Below are 16,877 nucleotides of genomic sequence, written 5' to 3'. Positions count from 1 at the left end.
TGCTTCATTTCGATCACGATTTCATGACCCTCACTGTTCTAGTCTCATTTCCAAACACTTGACTCATAGCTTCAAAAGAAGCTCTGCGGGTATCTGCTTGTTCCATCCGAACAGGCAGTGGGTTGCAGATTCCCACCAGTCCCAATGTGAGTGAAATATTTTTCCCCCTCCACTGATTTGAATCTTAAAGAAGAAGCCGGGGTGCAAGCTCCCTCTCTTTTCGACGACATTTCTCATTTTGTAGTCGGCAGGGTTCACACCTGCGTGGGGAAACCGCAATGGATTTCAAGTCCATCGCATTAACCACTCGGCCCACGAATACAGAACCACACTGACAACTTCACTTCCCATGTCTGTCTGCCTGTGGAGCTGAGTAAGAGTGAATCATCGCAGAGTTTGTTTGAATCCAATCACTTCACAGTGTTTCGAAAGGGTTAAATATCTGCACATGGCGAGTCGAGGTGTTTCATCCCAAAAGGTGAAATGACATTTCCGTTCAAAACAAAACGAGAAATTGCAGGAGGAACTCAGCAGGTTAGGCAACATCTGTGGAAAGAGAATCAGAGACAACATTTCGAAATTCTGTTTTCTCCGACAGGTACTGTCAAACCTGCTGAGTTTGTCTTTTTGTCTCGGCTTCTCAGAATCCGCAGTCCCTGACGTTAGACACGAATTCAATTCAGAAACCCCTTTGTGGAGAGGATTTCCGTTTGGGGAACATTTTCCTGACCCCATTAAAAGCGTTCAGCTTCGAAGCCAAGGAAGAAAAGCGAACACAGCGCCCCTGGGTGGGCTCGAACCACCAACCTTTCGGTTAACAGCCGAACGCGCTGACCAATTGCGCCACAGAGACAGGCGTTGGCCTGGTCTGCACCATTGCTTAGGTGAGGCTATTAGTGAATTCATAATTCAGCCTCCCCGCCGAGAATGACAATTGTTGTCTTCCGCGCTGTCTTGCGAGGGATCACGGCTTTCTTAACTTGACTTGTGCAAAAATGCCCGATTAAACTTCTCAAAAAGAACCTTCGTTAAAAGAGGCTGGGCTCCCTGGATTACGAATGGGACAGGAAGTGAAATGATTGGAGATAGCATTGAACAGGTTGACGTGTTTACTTCCCTAATTTTCTTATCCCTATGCCAATTGGCACGTGGCTTGGGCAGTAATGTTATTCCACACACTGAAGCAGAGGGATTTGAACCTGAGCCTCAGGGCTCTATGGGAGACTACAGCTGCACCACAAAAAAGAACTCTAGTAAATAGGTCCTCTTCTGTTGAATGAGAGGAAACAGCTTCCTCCTCAACATGAGACACGACCACTGTACCCTCCGTGCCCATTACAATAAATTGAGCCTTCTCCTGTTGAATGAATGAGTGGGAACCCCTCTCGGAGCTCCAAGAAGCGGGGGGCCCGGCTGGAGGCTGGATTTGCTCAACGCTTGTATCTATTAACTTATTTACATGGTTTCTACTGTATGGGAGTATGGTTTACATTAAAACCGGAGGATGATGTCAGAGTGTTTGTTTATATTTAGCAGTTGTTGTTGGTAAAATACACTCCCTGGAGGAGCACTTTCTATGCTGCTGCATTTCTTGCCTTCTGCCCTTCCCCGATTTGTTATCTCTCATCTCGATTTTACATTTTCAGTCAAATTTAATTTCACATTAATCAGCCTTGTATTCACTGTGTGTTATTACTTAATCTGTTGGATTGTTGTAATGGTGTAATTTCATTTATGTTGTCTGAGTTTGACATTGAATGTGCAGGTGTGAATGCCAGTAAGTTGTAAAAATAAATCAAGAACTTGTGCTTTTTAAACAAAAAGACGAGTTCAATGGTATTACTGGCGTTGTCTCCTTTGAGGATGATGATTATAGTCTGACCAACAAACCATTTCATGCAGTCACCCAGTTTAATTAAAGTCTTTTGGAAAATAATTCTGGCAGGCAAAGATTTATACAACCCAAAATACGGTTGTTAATCATGTGTATTCTTATCTTTTAAGCCGTAACAGATGGCATCGCGTGGTGGTTTGAGACTGAAACTTCGCTGGAAAGAATGTAGATTGATGAGGGAAGTCAAAAGGGCAGAATCTCGGGCCGCAATCTATCAGTCTGGCTTGATTGCATGAGTGGTGGTTCTTCAAAAGCACCTTCCAAGTCATGACCTCAACCACCAAGAACAAACAAGTGTGAACACAGGATTCCGACTGCAAGATATATCGCATTGTTTCTTTGTTATTGACCAAAATGCTGGAACTCACTCCTGAACATTGTTGCAGTCCACATCATATTTGTGAAGCAATTTAAGAAGCAGATCAGCACCACATATTCAAGGTCAGTTTGGGAAGAGTTGTTGGCACAGCCAATGATATTCACATCTTATCAAATAGTAAGCAAAGAGCCCACGGTGTTGGGAGGCTGTATGTTAGCATGGATAGATGATTGGCTAAATACCACAGTTGTGGTAAGTGGCACGTTCAGGATGACAACTTGTAACTAGTGGTGTACCACAGGGATCAGCACTGGGGGCAACATTATTTACAATATATACACGAAATACTTGGATAAGTAAAGTGAAGGTACTATTGCTAAATTTGCAGAAGAGACAGTTGATGTGAAAGCAGGTGATGAGGATAACATTAGATATCTGGAGAGGGATATAGACAGGTTAAGCAAATGAGCGAAAGCTTGACAGATGGGAAAATGAGGTAATACAGTTTTTTAGGAGGTGAAGAACTGAATATTAAATGGAGAAAGCTTTAGAATAGAGGGATTTGGAATCAAGTCCACGAATCTCTTCATCCAATTTCAGTGAGTAATAGGGAGACAAATGGGAGGTTGGCCTTTTCAATAGAGTAGAAATGTAGGGAGGTTATAGTGAACCTATGTGAGGCATTAGTCAGGCCACAACTGAATACTGTGAACAGTTTAGGGACCTTTACCTGAGGAAAGATATATTGGCATTGGAGGCAGGCCAGAGAAGGTTGACCATGATGATACCAGGGATGGAAAGAATGTCTTATGAGGAGAACTGAATAGGTTGGACCTGTGCTTATTAGAAGTTAGAAGAATTAGAGGTAACCTTATTGTCACGTACAAGATTCTGAGGAGACTTGACAGGCAAGACGTGGAAAAGGGTGAGTCTGGGACCAGAGGAAGTAACCTCCAAATAGGAGATTGCATGTTTAGGACAGATAGGAATTTCTCCTGAGGGCAGTAAATCTGTGGAACTTGATACTACAGAGGGCTGTTGAGCCTGGGTTGTTACGTGCATTCAAGGTTGAGATAGATTTTTTTAAATCATTAAGCAAATTGAGGATTATAGGGAAATGGCAGCAAAATGGAGTAAACGTTTCCCAGAATAATCGTTATCTGAATAAATGGCAGAGTCAACTCAATGGGCTGAATTGAATAGTAAATAGTAAGGAGGAAAAGGATGCAACTGGCAATTACAGGCCAGTCAGTGTTGGGAAGCCTAGAGATTGTAGGGAGTTGGTAACATTTGGGCATTGTTAGTGGATTTAACATCTGGAGTTTCAAATTGATCCTGCTAATAACCCGATGCAATTTGAAATCACTTTATGTATCTGGAATATTAATTTATCGCTGCTTTGGTGATCTTATCAATTGTCATAAGTACCTATCTTGTTCACTAATAACCTTTTTTAAGGAAGGAAATCTTCAGTCCTTTCCCAGTTTGGTGAATGTGTCACTCTTGATCCAAAGTCATGTGGTTGACTCTTAACTGCTCTCTGAATTGGCACTTGGTTATTTTTTGGGAGACCAAGTGTCACGTTCGATGAATGAATAATGAAAAATATTCAGGACAAGATTATCAATGTCACTGGCAGTGAAGGGAAGATTGGGATCTCGTGATACTGGTTAAGAAGCCCAGAGATCTCGGTCTTCTGAGAACAAAAATTAAAATCCCATCATGGATGCTAGTGGACTTTATTTTCAACGAATAAAAAGATCTGGAAATGAGAGTTTGTCTCTGTACTGGCAACCAGGAAACCATTATTGGCTAAGACAATGAATTGCAGCTGTTGGAGATCAGCAACAAAAGGCACAATTGCTGGGGAAATGCAGCAGGTCTGGCAGCATCTGTGGAAAGAAAACAGTTAATGTTTTGAATCCAGCCTAATTTTGAAGGGCCACCGGGCTCAAAACAGTAACACTGTCGTCTCCTCATAGATGCTTCCAGAACTGTTGTTTTTGTCCAATCATTACAGAGTGTTGTGAAAGTGTTCTTTTAGGGAGGGAAATCTACCATTCACAACTCTACACACGCGTGCACACGCTCACATCATGTGACTCCAGACCTACTACAATGTGGTTGACTCTCAACTGCCTTCTAGCATGTAGCCTATTGCTCAGTCCAAAGGCCATGAGGGATGGGGAGCAAGTGTTGGACGTGCTAGCAGCAATCCCATCCCTCAAAATATTTTCTTATATATTATAAAGCATAGGTTAATGAAGGACAACCAAAACTATGGAAAAGTCATGCCCAACTAATCTGATTTGCTTGTAGTTATAAATATTGTTTTAAAATCCTCTTCAGAGAGGACATTGGTTCCATCATTGTTGCAATACTGCTTGCAATTCTGTGCTTTCTGCTGCAGGAAGGGTGTTGTGAAACTTGAAAGGGTCAGAAAACATTTACAAGGATGCTGCCAGGGTTAGAGGGTTTGAGCTACAGGAAGAGATTGAATAGACTGGAACTATTTTCTCTGGAGCTTTGGCGGTTGAGAGGTGACATTAAAGGCATTTATAAAATCACGAGGGACATGGATAGGGTAAATAGGCAAGGTCTTTTCTCTTGGGGTGGGGGAGTCCAAAATTAGAGGGCATAGGTTTAAGGTTAATGGCAAATGGAGTTTAATATAGATAAGTGTGAGGTCTTACATTTTGTATAGTCAAATCAAGGTAGGAATTTCATGGTGAATGGTAGGACCTTAAGGAGTGTAGTGGAACAGAGGGATCTTGGAGTACATGTTCACAGTTTTCTGAAAGTGGAGTCACAGGTAGAAAATTTGGGCACACTGGCCTTCATCAATCATGGCATTCAGTATAAAATACCGAATTAGAGTCGAGATAAGCACCAAATAATAATACATGCCAACAAGCACCAAATTTGAGGAAGGCATATGGCGTACTGGCTTTTATTGGTAGAGGAATTGAGTTCCGGAGTCCTGAGGTCATGATGCAGTTGTATAAGACTCTGGTACGGCCGCATCTGGAATATTGTGTGCAGTTTTGGTCGCCATACTATAGGAAGGATGTGGAGGCATTGGAACGGGTGCAGAGGAGGTTTACCAGGATGTTGCCTGGTATGGAAGGAAAATCGTATGAGGAAAGACTGAGGCACTTGGGGCTGTTTTCACTAGAGAAAAGAAGGTTTAGGGGTGACTTGATTGAGGTGTACAAGATGATTAGGGGGTTAGATAGGGTCGACAGTATGAACCTTTTCCCGCGTATTGAGTCGGGTATTACAAGGGGGCATAGCTTTAAATTAAGGGGGGGTAGATATAGGACTGATGTTAGGGGTAGGTTCTTCACTCAGCGAGTCGTTAGTTCATGGAATGCCCTGCCAGTAACAGTGGTGGACTCTCCCTCTTTATGGGCATTTAAGAGGGCATTGGATAGGTATATGGAGGATAGTGGGTTAGTGTAGTTTAGGTGGGCTTGGATCGGCGCAACATCGAGGGCCCAAGGGCCTGAACTGCGCTGTATTCTTCTATGTTCTATGTTCTATGTTCTATGTTTCCTATGCAGTATTTCAAACCAAGAGATGTAAGGGTGCAGGTTCATAGCTCCTAGAAAGTGGAGTCATGGGTAGACAGGGCAGTGAAGAAGACTTTCGGCATGCTTGCTTTCATCAGTCAGAGCACTGAGTACAGGAGTTGGGATGAATTGTTGCAGCTGTCACAGATTCCACACAACAACACAAGACGTGACCCTGCCCTCCCCTGACTGACTGTCCCTTTGCATATCTGGGGGAAGACACCCCTTTAATTGTGATGATCAGAAAACATGCCATCCTTCAAAAAAAGGGATGTGTTCACAAATATTTGGACAGAGGAAGGAAGTTGCAGTCTGGGTGAAGATCAATCTTCATTCAGAGAGGAAGAGGAAGAGCAGCAGCAGCTTCAGAAGTTCATGGTCCAACTTCTGAAAAGACCTTGTCTGATTTGCAGTTGTTCCTGGACTTGTAATATCGTACTGCAGCATATTGTAGATTTTCAGTAAGAGTGTCAATACTGCACTACAGAGGTCCATTTGCAACTTGAGTCCATGTGAACTCTTCGTGGAGGTTTGCAGTCTGCCCCATAACCCTGTTGGTTTACAGTTACATAAAGATCGACGCAAAGATCTTTGGGATGGAGAGGAAAGAATGTTCCACAGAAACGAGAATTACGTTCAGATTTTCTATCATGGACTGACTGTGATGACCTTTGCAATCACTTCATAGGAATATTACAAGAGAAGAATTTGGCGGCCGAAATCTCAGACCAAACATCACATCAAAGTCTGACAGTCACTTGATTCACGAGGACGTGGATATTGATGGCCTTGAAAACAAAGGTGAGAAGGTCTGTCTGCTTAGTTAGGTTTTAAACGTCAGTGTGACTGGAAACTCAGAGTCTCACATACCCACACACCCGAGTAGTGACTGGAACAAGCTTTACAGACTGAATGAGAGTGTTCCAATTATCAGGCGGTTCACCAGTAACACCATACACATGCTGTAAGCGTGAGCAAGTTTTCAACAGATTGTTAAGGTCTGAGACAGACGAGGGCACCTGCACCATGGAGAAACCGTGGAAATGTGGGGAGTATGGGAATGGTTTCCCTTCGCCATTTGCGCTGGAGATTATTGGCGTTTGCACACCGGGCAGCGGCTGTTCACCTGCACTCAGTTACACCACCTCCTGGCCCACCAGTGGTTCCACACCAGCAAGAACCCGTTCATCTGTCCCGTGTGTGGGCAGGGCTTCACTCAGTCATACCACCTGCTGCCGCACCAGCGGATGCACACCGGGGAGAAACCGTTTTCCTGCTCCGTGGAGGGCTACACCCAGTCGTATCACCTGCTGCTCAGTTTCTGCGTCCACACTGGGGAGAAGCCGTTCACCTGTCCCGTGTGGAGCAATATCTTCTGTGATTCTTCCACCCTGCGCAAACACCAGCGCATCCACACCAAGGAGCGGCCGTTCACCTGTCTAGTGTGTGGGAAGGGCTTCACCCAGTCGTACAACTTATGGAGACACCAGCAACTTCACAAGTGAGATGGCGCAGGGATTCAGGTTACCGCTGCTGAGAGTCACATCTTGAACCCTGTTTAGTGGGTAAAGTGGGAGGGGTAAGGGGTTCCTTTATGCAGAATGGCCGCTCTGTCACCCATTTTACTTCCAGTGGGGGCTGACCCTCTCTGAGCCTGGGATTGCACCTTCCCTACGGAAACAGTCCACAGAAGCGGCTGAAGTGCAGGTAGATCTGAAATAGATACATTTGTCTCTGTCCCATTGAGTCTCCAGCACAGTCGATCCAATTGGCCTCTGTCAGTGTTTATGCTCCACCTGAGCCTCCACCCACCCCTTCATCAGCATACAGGTATCCCCTGCTTTTTGAAAGTTCACTTTACCCCCTACCACCTCCCCACCCAAGCCTGTGCCAATTCTTAATCCTAACTTAGGCCTGCTATTTATTGCCGATGCGTGGTTTCTGTCCCTGCATACATCTCCCATTCATGTGTCTATCCAGATACACCTGAAGTATTGCTAAGGTGCCTCTTACCACTACATCCATTGGCAATGCATTCCAGGCATCCACCATCCAACTGTGTGAAAAATCTTCCCTTTCAATTCACCCGCAGACTGTACCCCTCTCGCCTTGAACTTGTGCCCTCTTGTCGTTGACTTTTCCACCCTGGTGGGGCGGTGGGGGTGGGGGGGAGCCTCTGACTATCTAACAGACTATCTGCCCCAACACCAAACATCCAAAGAATAATCCACACAGACCAATTTCCCTACCCCTATTACTCGAAATTTACCCCTGACTAATGTACCTAACTTTCACATTCCTGAACACTGTGGGGCAATTTTCGCACGGACAATCCAACTTAACCTGCCAATCCCTGGGCATTGGCGTAATTTAGCATAGCCACTCCACCCTAACCTACACATTTGGATTGTGAGACGAAACCGGAGGAAAACCATATCGACACAGGGAGAATGTGCAAACTCCACACAGACAGTCACCTGGGACTGAAATTGAACCAGTGTCCCTGGCGCTGTGAGGCATCAGTGCTAATGATTGAGCCATCACGCCGCCCCGTCCAGTCAATCTGTGTGTCTCATCATTTTGTTGAGGCCATCCCTCTGCCTCCATCTTTACAGTGAAAATAAATCAAGTTTATCCCATCTCTTCTCATAATGAGACCTCCAGACCAGGCAATGTCCGAGTGAACCTTCTCTATACCCTCTCCCAGAGCATCCATGTCCTTCTGGTAGTGTGGGGACCAGAACTGCACGCAATATTCTGAATGTGACCGGAATAAATAGCTGTAACATAACTCGCCAACTCTGACACTCAAGGCAAACGTGCTATGTGCCTTCTTGATCTCGTTACCCGCCTGTGTTGCCACTTTTGGAGATCTATATGGCCAGATCCTTCTGTATGCCAGTGCTTCTATGTGGTCTGAAATTTATCGTACAATTCTTGTATTTCCTATATATCTGTATCCAGCTTCACCTTAATTGTGTTCCCCTCTTTATCTCTTCTCCCCCATTCTCACCCCTCCACACATCAGCATATCATAAGATTATAGGAGCAGACATTATGCCATTCAACCCATTGAGTCTGCTCCACCATTCAATTATGGCTGATAAGTTTCTCAACCCCTTTCTCCCCGTAACATTCGATCCTCTTGATATTCAAGAACCTCGTTATCCCCATCTTAAATATATTCAACGATCTGGTCTCCACAGCCTTCTGTGGCAGTGAATTCCATAGATACACCACTCTCTGTCTGAAGAAGTTCTCCTTATCTCCGTTCCAAAAGGTCTTCCCTTTACTTGAAGGCTGAGCCCTTGGCTCCTCGTTTCTCCTACCCATGGAAATATTTTCCCAACATCCACTCTGTCTAAGCTGTTCAGTATGCTGTAGGTTTCAATTAGTTCCCTTGTCATCTTCTAAACTCCATTGAGTATAGACCCAGAATCCTCAAATGTTCTTCATATGTTAAGCTTTTCAATCCTGGGACCTTTCTCATCAACCTCCTCTGAACATGTTCCAGGGCCAGTACATCCTTCCTGAGATATGGGGCCCAAAACTGTGTACAGTACTCCAATTGTGGCCTGACTGGAGCCTTACAGATCCTCAGAAGTGTTTCCCTGCTTTTATATTCAAGTCCTGTCAAAATAAATGCCATTGTTGCATTTGCCTTCCTAACTACTGACTCAACCTGTAAGTTTACCTTGAGAGAATCCTGGGCTAGAAGTCCCAAGTCTCTTTGCTCTTCGGATTTCTGAATTTTCTTCCCATAATCCTTCTGTTCCAGGGTAGCAGCAGAGACTTCCAGACACACTGATTTGTATTCCGGGATATCCAGGGATCTCAAGAACTGCCAGTATCTCAGGAGGAATCGTTATTCTGGGAGGAGGCAGAGAGGAGCGTGGTGTGCACCTGTAAACTCCAGAGCTTCCCAAACTTCACGAGTCAACAAGAACTCTTTCTGGACCAAGAAACGAAAGGGCGGACGAGAAACTGTGGCACCACAGGAAGTGAAATTAGGCCATTCAGCCCATTGAGTCTGCTCCACCATTTACTCATTCTTGAGTATCAGGGGGCTCAAAGGTGATAGGGAGAATGGGGTTAAGAAACATATCAGCCACGATTGAGTGGCAGAGCAGATTCAATACAATAAATGGCTTAATTTCTGCTAGTTAACATCCATGGAAAGAAGGAGGCAACACAAAAAGTTGTTTCTTGGGACAGGCAAGATAATGTTGTTTAATAATGGTGTGACAAAAGGACAATTAATTCTGCCTGGAGAAGGAAAGCCCTGACATAGAGGGGTTAATTGCATGGCAGGCTGTTTCAAACAAATAGCTAACCCTCAAGGATAAGAAGGTAAGCTGCAGACCTGAGGTCTCCAGCAATGTGAGGTGATGTTAGAGTCTTTAAAAAAAACTCACACCACAGATTTGAAATTGAGGAAACGCCACCAAAATTCAACTCCAGAATGATGCAGCAGCAACAGTACTTAGAAGAATAAGATTGCATCAAACCCCTGGACACTTCCAGAGATGGGCACTGTCGGTGGAAACCCAGATAAATTCAGCCATCAACTGGGTGATAGCCAAGTTTGGTGGGGGGTGACGCTGAATGAACTTGAGGGGGTTTATTTGTGGTTGCTACATGCAATAAAGTGCAAATCATTGTTTCAGCAGTTGATTCTATGTGCGGTTTCTGAGTCAGGAGCCAAATTAAGGTGATTCACCCACAACCACACGAAGAGGCTGGGATTAATATTGACTCCATTGCATTCAAGAGAATGTCATCAATACTGTTACAAAGCGAAGGCTGAACCCACCCACCTCACTCACCAAGATCTCAAACTGAAACGTCCAAAGAGTGGCACGTTGCCCTTTAATCTGTAAAGTCAGTGTGATAAGTGGTGTAACCTGCTGTAGTGTAAAGTAAATCCCTGACACTTTAAAATCGACAATCGACAATTTATTTAGCCAACTCTCACGGTGAACAAATGAAAAAAACTACTAACAAACTGAATAAATCCGTCCGAACTACTGGGTATTCTGGAATAAATCAAGATTCTTCTGGTATGCTGTTCCAATCAATACATGTCCCACTCAGATAACGCAAAATAGAATTTAATCTCTCAGATTACAACCAGGTTATGTGTCTTCCGGAATATTCTGTGCCATCTTCTGTCGGGGATGCCTCCTCCGATTACTCTGTCAGGAATGTCCTTCTCTGTTTTTTCTAAATGATGCTTTCTCTAATACACAGATGACTGAGAGCGCCAATTCTTTATGATAGGATTGGCCATGTTGTCAAAACTTTAGTATTTAAATTTAATTAGTTTTTGGTAGCCAATGCGGCTGATTTAAATTGATTGGTGAAATTGAAAACCGTTTTCTTGTCCTGCTAACTGTATAGCCTTTTGTAACAAATGTTTCAGTTCAAGTGCTTTTTGTTGTGATCATGTTGCTCCTTTAAGATTACGTTGTTGGTTTATTTTCAGGAGGGGTTGTAAAAGGCTTCCCATTCATCTAGGATTAAGGTTTTTGCTAATGGTTAACAGATACTGGCTAAGGCAACAATCCGGGAAAAGGGTTTGACATTTTTTCTTCTAAAACACTTCTACGATGAAAGGGCAGTTGTCCCATTCTTTTCCCCTGCTTTTGATTTTAGCAAGCAGTCTGTCTGAAGCTGCTGCAGGAAGAGATGTTTCCTGATTCAACAGATGTTTCTGGCTGACTCTAAAGCTTCAGGGAAAATAGTACCAGGGTATTCAGCCTCTCCCTGTAGCTCAAACCTTGCAACCCTGGCAACATCCTTCCAAACCTTTTCTGAACCCTTTCAAGTTTCACAATGTCTTAAAAAGACGTCAACTTTGCTCGACTAATGTGGGAGAATTTTCTGCATGATGCGTTCTGTCTGAAAGAGCCCTCCCCTGTGCTATGACAGAGCTGCAGTGACTTTCAAAAGCCTGACAAATGCGGTTATCAGTCAAAGATTCATTGGGAGAAGCTTCTCAATCACATCTGTAAATGGAGAAAGTGTTTTTAACAATGAGACATGAATAAAAGGCTGCATTAATCTTTTGTTCTGAACATTTACTCATACATCACAAAACAGAGCATATGAACCCGGTCACAAGAAGTCTACGGGAATATAAGACACCACTGCCTATTTCCTGACCAGGACCGACTTTGCACAGAAAACATGGACATTTTAAATGAATGGGGTGCCATTCGTTTTAAGATCAGGTGAACTTAAGAGGCACAGCATTGGCTTAGAAATGAGAGATCCTTGACACACGCACAGCCAAAATCATCACTGCCATTATTATCAAATTAGAATTTAGGCTGGATAGGCTGGGATGTTTTTCCACTGGAGCAGAGGATGTTGAGAGGCAATATTTCCAAACCGTGAGGGGTAGAGTTGGGTTAACGGTAGCTGTCTCTTCCCTCGGGGGAGGATTTCAAGTGCAAGGACGCGTTTTTATGGTGAGAGGAGAAAGATGGAAGAAAGGATGTGGGGCAAAATATTTACAGAGTGTAGTTCGTCTGGGGAAACAGCTGCCAGTGGAAGTGGTTGAAGCAGGTACATTAACAACATTGAAAAGGTGTTTCAACAAATACATGGATAGCAAAGCTTTAGAAGGATATGGGCCAAGTACAGGGAAATGAGGTTAGTGTTGACAAACATTTTGGTCAGCATTGATCGGTTTGGGCTGAAGGGCCTGTCTCTGTGCTATAGTACTCGATGACTGGCGTCTCTTTGTAACTTTGACAGTGTTGAGTTTCCACATGAACCAGGAAAAAGTGAGGACTGCAAATGCTGGAGATCAGAGTTGAGAGTGTGGTGCTGGAAAAGCACCGCAGGTCAGGCAGCACCAGAGGCGCAGGAGAATCGATGTTTCAGGCATAAGGACATCCAGATGAATATCTCACTAAATCATGCTGAATCAAATCTCATCTCATTCGTCAAAACTGATGCGGAGGTGCTGGGGATGGACAGGTCAGCAGTCACACAACACCAGGTGAGAATCCCAATAGATTGATTTGAACTCATGAGTTTTCGAAGCACTGTTCCTTCATCAGGTGAAGTGATGAAGGAGCAGCACTGATGAAGGAGCAATTCTCCCAAAGCTTGGGATTTCAAATAAACCTGTTGGACTGTAACCTGGTGTTGTGTCACTTCTGACTTCAACTTCTTCAACTGCGCATTCATGTTGAACTTGATGGGATACTTTATACAACTCGGTATAGTTAAATCATATCGCTTGGAGGGGTTCATTTGAAACCTTCCAGGAGGTGAATTCAACAAGATTGAATTATTCAAAGTTACTCAATTCTAAACTTACCTCAGGACCAGTAGTCATAGAGGTACAGCGCGGAAACAGATCCTTCAGTCCAACTCGTCCACGCTGACCAGATATTCTAAATTAATCTAGTCCCATTTGCCAGCACTTGGCCCAAATCCCTCTAACCTTTTCTATGCATGTCCCCAACCAAATGTCTTTTAAATTCTACCAGCCTCCTCCACTTCCTCTGGCAGCTTGTTCCATACACGCACCACACTGCATGAAACGTTTTCCCTTTAGGTCCCTTTTAAATCCTTCCCCTCTCACTCTAAACCTATGCCCTCTCGTTCAAACTGATAAATCACTTCTGATGGAGATGTCAACGTTTCGGGTAGAACCCTTCTTCAGTCCTGAGGGGTAATACCTGAAATGCTCCCTTCTCCACCTCCTGGTCTGCCTGCCTTGTTGTGCCCAGCCTCCTGCTTGAAAATTTTGGATTCCAGCATCTGCAGTTTTTTATTTTGTCTCTAACAAATGGTGGAGCAGATTCGATGGGTCAAAATATCCTAACTTCTGCTCCAATGGTCTTGTAGTCTTAGGTTTGTGCGGGCCCTGGGCTCAATGAGCAGCAGCGCCCACTGGAAGCAATATTCACTGAACCATAGAATCACGACAGTGTGGAAACAGGCCCTTCTGACCAACAAGTTCAGAGCGACCTTTGAAGAGTAATTCACCCAGATACATTCTCCTACCCCATCACTCTGCACTTACACCTAACTAATGCACGACACCTACACATTCCTGAACACTATGGGACTATTTCGCTTGGCCAATTCGTCCAAACATGCGCACGTTTGGACTTTGGGAAGACACTGCAACACGCAGAGGAAACCCACGCAGACACAGGGGGGAATTACATGCAAACTGCACACAGACAGTCACCCTGAGGATGGAATCAAATCTGGGTCCCTGGCGCTATGAGGCAGCAGTGCTAACCACGGAGACACCACCCCCCCTTCCCCCTCCACTCCCCCAGTAGAAAACAAAAAACCCTACCAACTCTCCCACTACCCCCACTGTCAGAAAGGGCAGGAGGTTCAGTCCTGGGAATGACCCTCAGCAGCGTTACCGGCAGAATCTGATTGTTGGGAGTATTGGTGCCTCCGCTGGTGCTTGTTCAAGCTGCAGGACATTGTGAACCCCTGTCCACACTCGGGCCAGGCAAACGGCCTCCCCCCAGTGTGGACCCGCTGGTGCGTCAGTAGAGTGAAGGAGACAGCAAAGCCCTTCTCGCACTCGAGGCAGGTGAACGGCCTCTCCACAGTGTGGACCCACCGGTGTGTCAGCAGGTGGGAGGCCTGGGTAAAGCCCTTCCCGCACACAGAGCAGCTGAAGGGCCTTTCCCCAGTGTGGACCCACTGGTGCTTCAGCAGGTCGGAAAGCGTGTAAAGTACTTCCCGCAGACAGAGCAGGTGAATGGCCTCTCGCCGGTGTGGACCCGCCAGTGGGCCAGCAGACCAGAGGAATCGCTGAAGGCCTTCCCACATTTGGGGCAGGGGAAGGGTTTCTCACCGGTTCTGGACCCGCCGGTGAATCACGAGGTGGGAGGAGCGAGTGAACACCTTCCCACAATCGGGGCAGCTTCCAACCCATATAAGTACCACATGGGAACTGACAATTTTTAATGCCATTGGATTGCTTGGACAGAACATTGGCTGGTGAAATTGGCAATATAGCTGTCTCGGACCATGTTCCAGTGGAATTAGGTGGTAAAATCAAGAGTGGTGGAATGGATGCACAGCACTGGTGCATGGATCCATTCCTGTTCAGGGATAGCAAATTTGTTGAGTACATCACTAGAGTTCAGAGCCTTCTGGGATAGCAACTCGGGTACGGCCAGTAATCCGGAAATACTGGAGGAGGCCACTAAGGCATAGTTATGAGGCCTGATTATTTTTTATTCAACGACTAGAAGGACGCAGAGGAAGGAGCAACAACAGATGCTGGAGACCCGTCTGCAGAGAGCTGAGGAAGTATATTACAATAGGCCTTCACTGGTCAAGCTGCAGCTCTCTGGGCTGCTCCCAACTCATTGCACACACTGGGAAAAAAAATGGTCTGCTTTGCTCTACAAAGATTGTTTGAATTTGGAGATAAGCCAGGTAGATATCTGACTAGAAAGAAAATGCTTCCCAATCTATTACGTCTGTTAGAGAGAAGGTTGGCACAGTTACCCGTGAGTTAAAGAAGATTAATGTTAGATTTAGGGAATACTTTGAAGGGTTATATCGGTCGGAGGGAGATGAACACAGTGCAGCGAGAATGCAGGCCTTTTTTGAGATCCTGCACCTCCCTAGTATAAACACGGAACAGGTTTCCTTTTGAATACGCCTTTGACGATGCATGAGGTGCAGGATGCAATAAAGCATCTTCAAGGTAGCAAAGCACCGCGGTCAGATGGATTCCCAAGTGAATTCTATAAGGAATTCATAAATGTGTTGGTGGAGCCACCTCTGGGGATGTATAGCTAGTCATATGTACAGGATTAGGGAGGCTAGTATCTCCCTCATTTTAAAGAAGGGGAAAGAGCCCGAAGAATGTGCTTCATATAGACCCATTTCACTGTTGAATGTAGATTTTAAAATTCTACCCAAGACGCTGGCCCTGAGGTTGGAAAAGGTGTTGTTCTGTATTGTGAAAGAAGATCAGATGGGTTTTGTTAAGGGCCGTAGCTCCTCCAACAATATCAGGAGGGTACTGAACATGGTGCAGGTATGCCAGCAAAGGTTGATCCTGGGTTCAGTGGCCTCCCTAGATGCAGAAAAGGCATTTGACCAGATAGAATGGCTGTACCTGTTTGTGGTCCTCAAGCGCTTTGGTCTGGGGGCAACCTTTGCTAGATGGGTGGTGGTGTTGTATAATGATCCTAAGGCAGCAATCATCACAAATGGCACTAAGTCAGATAACTTTTATACTGGGAGAGGCAGTCGACAGGGATGTCCTCTTTCACCGCTGCTATTTACCTTGGCAATTGAGCCATTAGCTGAGGCTATCAGGAGGGATCCTGAAATAGTGGCGCCAGGAGTGGGAATGGGGGAACATAAGATTACCCCATATGCTGATGATGTCCTTTTGTTCTTGGCCAATCTGGAGGAGTCCGTTCCTCGATTGATTCAAACAATTAATTTATTTGGCAGTTTTTCAGGCTGCAGGATCAACTTTACAAAATCAGAAGCCATGCCGATGGTGGGTGGGGGGTGGGAGAATTAGTGGAGGTGCCTGATCTGAAGGATGGAATGCAGTTCCTGTTTAGATGGTCGTCAAAAGGGTTTTTGTATTTGGGAATTTATATTACCACTGCCTTCCACCAGCTGTGTAAAGCTAACTAAGTACAATTACTGGAGAGGATAAAGCAGGATTTGCAGCGATGGGACGGATTACCGTTATCATGGTTAGGCCGAATAGCTCTGATTAAAATGAATGTTGTTCCTCGCCTACTGTACCCCATGAGAATGCTCCTGTTGTTGCTACCCAGATGAATATTACTGAGGCTCAATGGTTGACTAGGTTCTTTTATTTGGTGTCGCAGACGCCCCCTAATTAAGTTTACCAAATTGAAGCTCTCACAGGATGAGGAGGAGTGGATCTTTTGGACTTGAAGAGATATCAAATAAGCGCTTTCTTAGCATGTGTGTGTGACTGGGCACGAGGGGACTCGGGGTCGATTTTGCTTGACGTTGAAGCATTGCAGTCGAGATGTCCCCTAGTTAATCTATCATTCGTTGATAAGATGAAATCCGAGACTGAGCAGTGTAAGAG

The 16,877-nt window shown here is 45.0% G+C and overlaps 1 non-coding gene across 1 annotated transcript; it reads right to left on the bottom strand.

Annotated features, from left to right (window-relative positions):
• Nucleotides 1-779: 779 nt before the first annotated feature.
• On the bottom strand, nucleotides 780-853 carry trnan-guu (transfer RNA asparagine (anticodon GUU)). The gene has a single exon. It is a non-coding gene; the product is annotated as a tRNA-Asn (tRNA).
• Nucleotides 854-16,877: the final 16,024 nt, after the last annotated feature.

Source organism: Chiloscyllium plagiosum, unplaced genomic scaffold (genome assembly GCF_037043375.1).
Source record: "Chiloscyllium plagiosum isolate Xiang-an unplaced genomic scaffold, Cpla_swu_hap1 HiC_scaffold_27, whole genome shotgun sequence".
NCBI classification, from domain to species: domain Eukaryota; kingdom Metazoa; phylum Chordata; class Chondrichthyes; order Orectolobiformes; family Hemiscylliidae; genus Chiloscyllium; species Chiloscyllium plagiosum.
Note: the sequence above shows the minus strand (reverse complement) of the source record. Positions and strands in the feature narration are given on the sequence as shown.